Source organism: Ptychodera flava, chromosome 15 (assembly GCF_041260155.1).
Source record: "Ptychodera flava strain L36383 chromosome 15, AS_Pfla_20210202, whole genome shotgun sequence".
Taxonomy (NCBI): domain Eukaryota; kingdom Metazoa; phylum Hemichordata; class Enteropneusta; family Ptychoderidae; genus Ptychodera; species Ptychodera flava.
This window is the reverse complement of record NC_091942.1, coordinates 23,242,885-23,252,720: the sequence shown is the minus strand read 5'-3', so window position 1 is coordinate 23,252,720 and position 9,836 is coordinate 23,242,885. Positions and strand designations below refer to the sequence as shown.

The following is a 9,836-nucleotide window of genomic DNA, read 5'->3' as shown; positions in this document are numbered from 1 at the left end:
GTGATTCGGACTCGGCAGTGCAGTACAATGTATTGTCTGTACCGCGTAAAGCGCCTGCCAGTTCCGGTTTCATAAGATCCGGCTCTCGATTTATATGTCGTTGATATGCAACTCCAGTTGACCCCAAGGGTTGCCAGAAGAAACGAGGAAATGTATGGCACAGTGTAAGGAAGAAGTAAGTACGATCTCATGTCATTCCACTGAAAATGACAGTTCTGTCGAAATTTTCTTTAGGCTGCTTTGCCAAAAAGTTTGACGCAAGCATGCAAGGGTTCCCAGACACTTCGCACCAAAACCACTTCGCACCATACCATCTCGTCCCATACCATTTCGCACCAAACCACTTCGCACCAAAACAACCTCGTACCAAACCCACCTCGCCCCAAAAGTCATGTCCCCTAACCACTTTGCCCTAAACGTATCGCTAACTGGTAAAGCTGAAAATAACCACCTTTCTGTCATCCTGGGACTAAAATCTTGAAAGTGTACGCATTTCGCGAAATTGACATCGTGCAATTCCGCGCAAGGCACCTGAGTTGTAGCATTTGCGTGTTTCTATTTTCTTATTCTATCGTTTATGGTTTCATGCAACAATAAATGGTTCGTGGTAGCCAAAATGTCCTAACACATTAATGCTTCCAAGTTGCAGGTAAAAACAACCTTATGATACGTCGTAACATCATTGTTTCAGGACGAGTTGACGGTACTATACTTTGGGCGAAGTGGTTTTAGTACGATGTGGTACTTGGGGCGAAGTGGGGTTGGGCGAAGTAGTACTTGGGACGAGGTGGTTTTGGTACGAAATGGTTTTGGGACGAAGTTGTGTGGGGCGAACTGGTTTTGGTGCGAAGTGTCTGGACCCCGCATGCAAGTTCATGCTTGTGAACTCTAAGTAACTTTCCGCTGTAGTATTGGAGTCGCTGATGCAAATATTAACCACTTCCTGGTTGTCGATGGAAAAGAGAACATGCGTATTTTGAATAAGTATTACCAGCGTTCGACTTTCCCAGTTGAAAACTCATCCAGTGAACTGTTGATACGCTATATTCCAACTTCCAAGCTCGCTCAGCAGCGAATTTAGTGATAGTGGCATAGACCAACCACAGGCGCTATGTGGACCGAGTAGTTTGTTCAAGTGTAGTTTATGCTGTGAGATTTAATTATGCTACGTTCCGACGTACTGATCATGATACGTAGCCTGACTACGAAGTAGCATAAACTACACTTTAACAAAATACCCGGTCCATATGGCGCCTGTGGACCAACCACTGAAAAATTACAGTTCTTGTTTAGCTATTTATTCTCATTGATGTCGGCTTGAAAGTTCTTTTTACGGTCCAACCGTACGGTCTAACCTCTTATGTAACCGGAGCCTTTCCTGAAATATTGTTTCCCTGTTCCTGTTGGAAAAACAATGCTGGCTACCTGTATCTTGTTGAACATGTACGTATTTGTACAGAATTTTTGAAGGTTACCTGAAGGTGGCTGTCAAGGTTAGGCAATCGTGTTTATCTCACGGTCACTAATCACAGGGAACTTTATAATCTGACCGTTGTTATGTGTGTTGTTACATGTATTCGCAACAGCAACAACATCAATAACAACAAAAGCAACAACAAATAATGTTCTCCAATTTATTAGCAAACAACAAATGAATAGAGTTCCTTTAGCCCCCTAACACCAAAATAATTTCCGTAAAAGTAACCCGAGCCCTAATTCTAAAACCCCCTGCTCCAAAAGTTGTATTTCATGTGCCCCAATAGCTGCGAATGTGTAATAAACTGATCTCAAAATATTCAGTGTTTTCCGAGAGGTTTCTTTGAAAAAGACTTGTTTAAGACTGAAAGGGTGTATAACACTCGTAAGTGTTGAAAGTGGCATGTAAATTTGAAACGTTTCACCATCATTTTAGATTTCTTGCCATTTTCGAAAACCAATCATGGGACAGAGAAAATAAGATTGTGACAACATACTGTCGGCCATTGTGTGGGTGCATTCAAGTAAATGGCATCATGTTTGTTTCTTCGATGATTACAATGTGTATGCACAAAATACTGCATTTTTTGTACTTTTCTATGGGCATGATGGGGGCGCGATCCAAAACAGGCAGCAGTGATACGTCTATGCATGTCCTTCAGTCAGCACGTTTACATGAACTAACATTGGTTGACCGTTTGATAATAAAATCATGAAAACAATGCATGTAATTTGCAGCTATTGGGGCTTTAATTGTGCTTCTTCCAAGGAAAGTCCATGATTAAAGTGATTTCCGGGAGGGGGGGGGGGGGGGGCTAAAGGAACTTTTGGCCAATAAACAAGCAACAGTAGTCTGAGATTGCTATGTTCCCTGGAGCAGGAGATTTGCTTTAAAATTCCAAACATAGGAAAAGGAATAGAAGACAACAGATTTCAAAATTACACATTACAGGAACAGTATTATAAGATACACTGTAAGGGCCCTGGAATTTAAGGGCTGTGAATGTCAATGTACTTCTGGGGACTTTGTCAAGAAATTATGTGAAATGACATGTGAAAAGACTGTCCAAAAGTTGTCCAAAGGTATCAGTGCATTGGGAATTCATGAAATCATGATACCTGAATGTCCTATTGGTAGAGATCCACATACTCGGAATTTCATTAACTCACCAGGAAACAAGCCGGTGAATAGTTTGCAGACAAACCTAACATGGAAGATTCCCTCAGTGTCACATAGACAATAGAGGGGAAGAGGTCTGTTGTCCCCTCTATTGTCTATAGCTTTATACATTGTAAGTACATTTTTGAAAGGCAGTTTGACCGTGTGAATTGAGCCACACTATGTCTTGTAATGCTTTTTTACTTTAAACCCTCAAATTTTAAATTTTGATACAACCCTATCGTTAATCTGACATATACTAGCAATACTGTGAAGTGAAGGAGCTAAGGTTACCACTTCCATTGGTCAAGGTTGCTCCATGATATGCTTTATGTAAATTGCATTCAGATGTCCTTTGATTTTAGGTTAAATCCAAAGAATTGTGTGAATCCCCAGTTTGTGCTATTTCACCAGTAATTATAACCCAACATGTCCACAGGGCATTTGGAGATCACAGCGTACATGTATGAAAACATCATTAACCAGACCAAGGGCATTGGGCATTGGTCTTCAGAGCTTGTAAAACTTTTCAAGTGCACAGTATCTTAGAATTCCTGCTGACGAAAGTTGGCCTTATCTGATGAAATTAAAGAAGACCATTTTGAAGTCCAATTTACATCTTTCTACTGCACACAACCAAAACCAGTGCGCTCTTGAGCTTCCTCAGATGCTACGTCTGCACTTGGATCTGTATGTCTATCCAATTCAAACAAAATTATAGATTCCAAATAAATTTAGGGTGTCCTGCATGATTAATGATATTCTTTTACTCTTTTTCTCATGGTACAAACAATTTCAGTCGCAACAACAGTTGATATGAACAAAATTGCGCGTTCAATCTTGGATGACGAATGGCATATCATGTAATTTTTTTTCGCCATTTTGTGTACCATTTGTTAAACAATATGACAGGTGGTAAGCTTTATGATAAAACCATACATGTCCAAGATCTAATTACAGAAAGTCTACCCATTGCACCAGAAAAATCCAAAAGTAAACCTTTTACTCTAACACATAACCTTTGATTTCTTTCTTGCAGAAAAAAATTAACTATCTATATAGATTAACCAAGTTGTCCTAATGTAATTATAGAAACAAGAAATCCCGGAATGTGTTTAATTCAACAAATAAGTTTTGATTTCTTGCTCTGTCCAAGAGGAGACACTGTTGCATTGAAGTATGGAATAGGCTTATGTAAACATAAATACCGGTAAGTAGGGTCACTGTATTTATATCAATGTAGTAACATGCATGCATAGGTCATTTTTAAGAAACTACAGGAGGTTTTTGCCAAATAGTAAAAGAATGTGTTTCCGGTAATATGTCTCCGAAACTTATAGGCTAGTTAGGGCTGAGGAAATTTTTATTTTTGTTGACTGACACCTGTGAATATGGTGAAATTTAGAGAATTTGAAAAGGCAAAAAACAATGTCTAGGGTTGGTCGGGTTACCAGCAAACGCACATATTTTTTTATTTGGGTATATGTGAAAAGGATATATACATTATAAGGTCTCCAGCTGCATAAATTTTGCCTGTGAGTGTATTGCAGAGATGACTGATTGTTTGAGCATTCCAAATCTTAAAATTGTTCTAAAGAATTTTCTCAGCCGTGATTTTTTTGCCCTTTAAGTGGGGTGCATGATCTTTGAGTTTTTGATGAAGCCCTAGTGTGGGCAGATTCTGGCTGCAAGTTCGTTTTATTCTGGCAGAGACAGAGTCACGTAATGTTGATGATTCTGTGAAGTCTTGCGCAGGAGCCAAATGTTATGAGTAAATTGCCAGGCTGAGCTCACACATTTGTGAATGGGAGTGTGAAAATGTTTTAATGGGTACAGAATTATCACGCCCTAGTGCAGCTTGAAGACCAACAGTGCATGGAGAAATTGAGAATTAGATTAAGTGGGGAAGATGTCCGTAATTTTCAGTTTTTTTGTATGATTTTTAACGATTTGCATACTAACACAACATCATTCAAATCTACGAATGTGCTCTTTACTGTCATCCCATAAGCAATAAATTGTCATTACGGCCTGTTCCAGTCACACATTCATATGTTTTCATCAGTGCGCAAAGAAAAATGCCCTGTGCAGTTTTTCAAGGCGAATTTCAGCTTCTGAGAAGAGATTTCTCCAGTGCTTGAAGTTGTAGTTGTTCCTGAGCTCATCAGCACACATGTAGGTAAGGTAATACACCATCTCACTGTCTGTAGGGACGTGATCAGATGTGGAACAGCCTCTCGGAAAAAAACAGGTTTTAAAGCGGTCTTGCTTTGCCATTTCACAGGCAGTTGACGACAATCAATCAGCAAACACAACCGACTGCTCGGGGCTTTGATTTCTAAAGTGAATTTCATCCAGAACGTGTTCACATGGGGACCGACGGATAAAATTGCTACCGTTTTTCCCAATAGGAATCCATCCTTTGTAAATTACCATGTATTGGATGGCAAATCTAATAAGGAAGCAGCGTCTGGAAGGCAATTTCAAGGAATGCCCAGGTGCGTTCAACGAAATGCCCAGACTCTGCTATACACTCCGGGCAGGCTCTCAAATTGACCAGGTCTCTTTTTCAGTGAGATTTATGTGCATGTTGTGTAAATCTGTGAAACTCAGTAAATGGTTGTGTATTTTAGATTCACAATTATAACTCGACCATTTCTGTTTTTTTAAATAAAATGCAATAAAAATTTGCACATGCAGCAGATGTGTAAAGAGAATTTGCAAATACTGTACGGAACTAAAGTACATGTACCTGCTAATGACTATGGCAATTAGTTTGTAATAAAGTCTGCTTATTTGGGTTTGAAATGTAGATAAGGGTTCGTTTTACATTCTTTGTAAATAGTGTGCTTTGACTTTAAGTTTTAAGCGTAGAGAATAAAGTGGCTCAAGACCAAGTGTAAGCCTCTCTAAACAATTTTCACTTTGATGAGCTTTTGGCTCTTTTGACAACTTTTCACTGACCATTCATAGTTAATATGGTAAAGTTGTCATTTTTATGCAAGAATGGATGGTTACTAATGCATTCTGCCTTGCCTTGTATATCTTTTGTTCCAGCTATAAGCATTTAATAGGAAGAGCCAAGTTTTAATTGAAATTAGGTTGCAGCAAATTAATAGGTTTGATTAAATAACAATATCCTGATAGTGTTTGTTATGTTCTGAGAAATCAATTTTCATTGAGATTTAAATTCATTTTTGTAGAATTGAGACATTTTTTCACTTGAATTTAAATTTGCAGATTAGTCAGTAAAACAATTAAATGTATTGTCATTAAAAAAACCCCCAAAATTGAAAAACTTTTTGACTGGAATTAAATTCGATGGATTTCATGTATCAGTGAAAACAGTAAAATTTAATGCCAGTGAGCAGTTGGTGTCTTTACAGTACTTAAATCCGCTCATTCAATTTAATGTATAACTTAAAGTTAAAGTAAACTCCATTACCTGTAACTACATTGTATTGACGTAATGTTGTTGCTCTCTTCGTGAAATACAGACTGTACACAATGTAGTTCTGCTCCCCTCATCATATCCAAATGTCTAGAGTCTGTAGTATTCAGTTTGTCAAGAGGTCATGCAGTCTACAGTGGCCTGTATTTTCAGTAGCTCTTTGAGATATATGTTGTACCGGTATATAAGGGAATTTATCCATTCTATTTGCCATGAAGTACAACGCCATGCAATTAGCATCGATCCAAGAGAATTAAGTAAATGTGATCTGTGTCAGCCAAGGTTGAGCCGATGGACAGTTAATTAATCAATTCAATGCTGAGGTTGAGGCCATGGAAAGTCAATCAATTTTATCTGGCTGAATTAATAGCTTTGAAGCCTCTGCTTTTAGTAGCTGTATGGACTGTAGCTGTGTGAAGAGTTAAACAACATAGTCCCATCATTCTTTGATATTAGTATTTAACAATTTAATTGCTGTACTTGATCAATATAAATTAGCTCTGAAGCCCAAGGTCAGCTACATGTATTTCCTGTGTGGCCGGAGTCAGAGCTGTAGGTCATAGTCAAGGCCAAAACAGCACTCTGTATAGGAAACAGAGCTATATGTTATGTAGCCAAGGGGATTGGTACATGAAAGTACAACATTAGTATAGCTGACAGTACGTTATACCAGTATATTTCACTAGATTTTTCTCACATTGATAGTGTACGTAGTACACTCCAGGGTGTATGGTTTATTCTGTGTATGAGGTCATTCCAGGGTTGTTTAGACAGTGTTCAGGAAAAAAATACATCCATAGCAAACTGTGTAACCAAAATAATTAATACTTCTGTTCCTCAGAATATTTTGGTTTGTGAACTAAATAGAACGTATCACTATCCGTTGTATAATTGTCTAGTGTAGGAATAAATTGTAAAGCTAACATTCTTGAGTAAAGACACTTATTTTATGCATTTTTTATTGATGATTTCTTCTGCCAACTAGCAAAATGCCCAGGTGAACAAACAAATCTACATTGTGGCATCTGATAGCCATTTGAGGCTTGACATCACCACGGTTTAGTATCAAGGTTTAGTATAGAGTCTATAAGCATGTCATGTTGTGGTGACGCAAACAGCAAAACACCACCAACACTTGTTTTCAAAACCATTAAATGACAGGGCAGGTTTTGGTTAGTTGTGGGTCCATAGGTGTGGTGTTTTCAGACGGGATTCTTGCCTTTTACGGGCTGGTTTTGACTTTTACGATTTTAACCCCTGGTGGCAGGGTTAAAATCGTAAAAGGCAGGAATCCTGTCTGAAAACACCACAGCTATGGACCCACAGCTAGTTTTGTGTAAACCTATATTATAGGCTGTAATTAAAGCATAGACACAGAGCGAGTCGCAAAACCCGGACCGAGACGAGACGAGACGAAACCAAAATGACCCCTCAGGCCAGACGTTGTAAATACATCATTTATACAACACTACAGAAAGCTTGCAGTTTGTTGAGAGTGTCAAAGATCGATGCACAAAGCAAGAGATAGCACAATCAACGATTGGAACAACTGAAAACATTTTCACGGCATCACCGTAACCCGGCCCCATGTGTGCACGGTAACTTAACGGCCATTGACACAGCGCTCGATCACGATCAACATGATCAAAGTGGCGGCCACTGATGTGCCGCTCGGTCGGTGTTTTTCAACACCTATACACTGAGCTGTTAAGCGGGGCTGTCAATCAAGGGTGTCGGGAAAAATCTGAAGCGTCACGGCATTGTAGCATTTAGCTTGAAGGGCCTAGGGAGAACACTGCTTACCATTTCTCTCGCTGTTCCCTTGCGCTGGTCGAAATAATGATCAGAAAGTCAGCGTAGAACTTTGATAGTGAACCTGAGCTCTAAAAATTATGAGCGCTGAAAGGTGAAAGTGTCTGCTTTACACAACCCTGCGCGCATTTATACCATCATTTTGAACAAAAAAGGGTAACAAACAATATACGATACGCACTGTACACTCACAAATATTTCTTTGACCTCAACTCTTTAGAATATTTAGAATTTCTGAAATTGAAAATGAATGAGAACTTTAGTTATTGAATAAAATGAAGGTTTATTTTTTTCCCGTGGCATTGATACAGATCATCAGTGCTGCCTATGTGCAAAAAAACATAACTTTTCTATCAGTAAGATAGGAGGTCTTTTGGTCTCGTCTCGTCTCGTCTCGTCTCAGTCCGGGTTTTGTGACTCGCCTAGACACAGGGCTCCTGCTACTCGATCGCCAATTAGCCAAATGCTACAGAGAGTTAAAAATGGATACAAACACCTGGACAGTTTGGCTAATGTAGTGGCTATTGAATTTTTAGACAGGTGCCTCCTCAACAGAAAACTACAGCAAACAATAAAACATTGCAAGATGTTGCTGCCCTCATTAGCTGCACATGTGAGCATGTTGTTTGCTCCCCAGGGAGTTGAGTGGTATCAAATTGTGTCCATCAGTGACCAAGGGTAATAATAACAATTGCAAAGCAACTTGAGCACAAGTACTTGTGGATATGTGCACTTTCTGAGAACCCATTATTATTATTATTGTTATTATATGCTATATAGCCAAAGGGATTGGTTCATGAATGTACAACAATAAAATTAGCGCAGCTGACAGGTAGGTAAATTCAGGTAATATATTTCACTAGATTTTTCTCACATTGATAGTGTTGTACACTCCTGGGTGTATGGGTTATTCTGTGTATGAGGTTATTCCAGGGTTGTTTAGACAGTGTTCAGGCAAAAACACATCCACAGTAAAATGTCTAACCAAAATAATTAATACTTCTGTTTTATATTAACAGTATTCCTAGGTCTTTAAAAATGCTATGTTTGTGAAGTATCACCTTCCACTGTACATAATTGTCAAGTTAAAGGAATACATTGTAAAGCTAACATTCTTGAGTAGAAACACTTGTTTTATGCATTATTAACGATTCCTTATATCAACTGGCAAAAAGCCCAGGTGAACTAACAAATGTACATTGTGGCATCTGATAGCCATTTTGAGGCTTGACATCATCAAGGTTTAGTATCAATTGAGGTTTAGTATAATCTAAGCTTTTTCATGTTGTGGTCGCGCAAACAGCAAAACACCACGGCACTGGTTTGCAAAACCACAAAATTTTGAGAGCCAGATTTTGAGTAGATCTAATGGAAGTTTTTCAATGCAACCATTTTTGGACTCGCGAAATCTGATTTGGACAAAAAAAACAGCTTTGGTCGTCTGCATTGAATAGTTTTATTAAACATGCAGTGACACATAAATTTGGCACACACTTTGTCAAAAAAAAAAGAATGAAATGAGGACAAATTCTGCATGTCTTTGTCTGTACAAGTATGTTAGTTTGTTCTACTTCAATAACTGCTGTATAGTCAACCATGGGTAGATTGCTTGTGTTGTAATGTTATATATGTATTTCTTTGAATTATGAACTGGTATTTATTTTGGTTGGGGGTGTTAGATAGGGTTATTCATGCTTTTTGCTGCTTTTTATTTTGAACGAAAAATGTTAGCTTCTATTTATGCTAATAATTTATACATGGGAACATGGAATATGCTAAATGACTGTGAACCATTTTGTTATGACATCAGACAGTTTAGCTTGGTATGTAAGTACCAAGGGGAGCCACAACCCACATGAGATTTACCAACTTTGCCCCTGACAAAAAAATAAAAAAGGAAAAAAAAAAGGAAAAAACATCCATAATGGCTTGCTTTTT

The 9,836-nt window shown here is 38.4% G+C and overlaps 1 protein-coding gene across 3 annotated transcripts in view; it reads left to right on the top strand.

Moving 5' to 3' along the window:
* The first annotated feature begins 1 nt into the window (after position 1).
* The window catches only part of LOC139151580 (FAD-dependent oxidoreductase domain-containing protein 2-like), an 86,499-nt gene continuing 76,664 nt past the window's right edge, over positions 2-9,836 (top strand). Inside the window, exon 1 of one of the 3 annotated variants that reach the window (XM_070724480.1) lies at positions 2-175. The gene's annotated coding sequence lies outside the window, so the exon portion shown is untranslated. The remainder of the gene's footprint in view (positions 176-9,836) is intronic. The other 2 variants (XM_070724481.1, XM_070724484.1) reach the window with 2 other exon arrangements.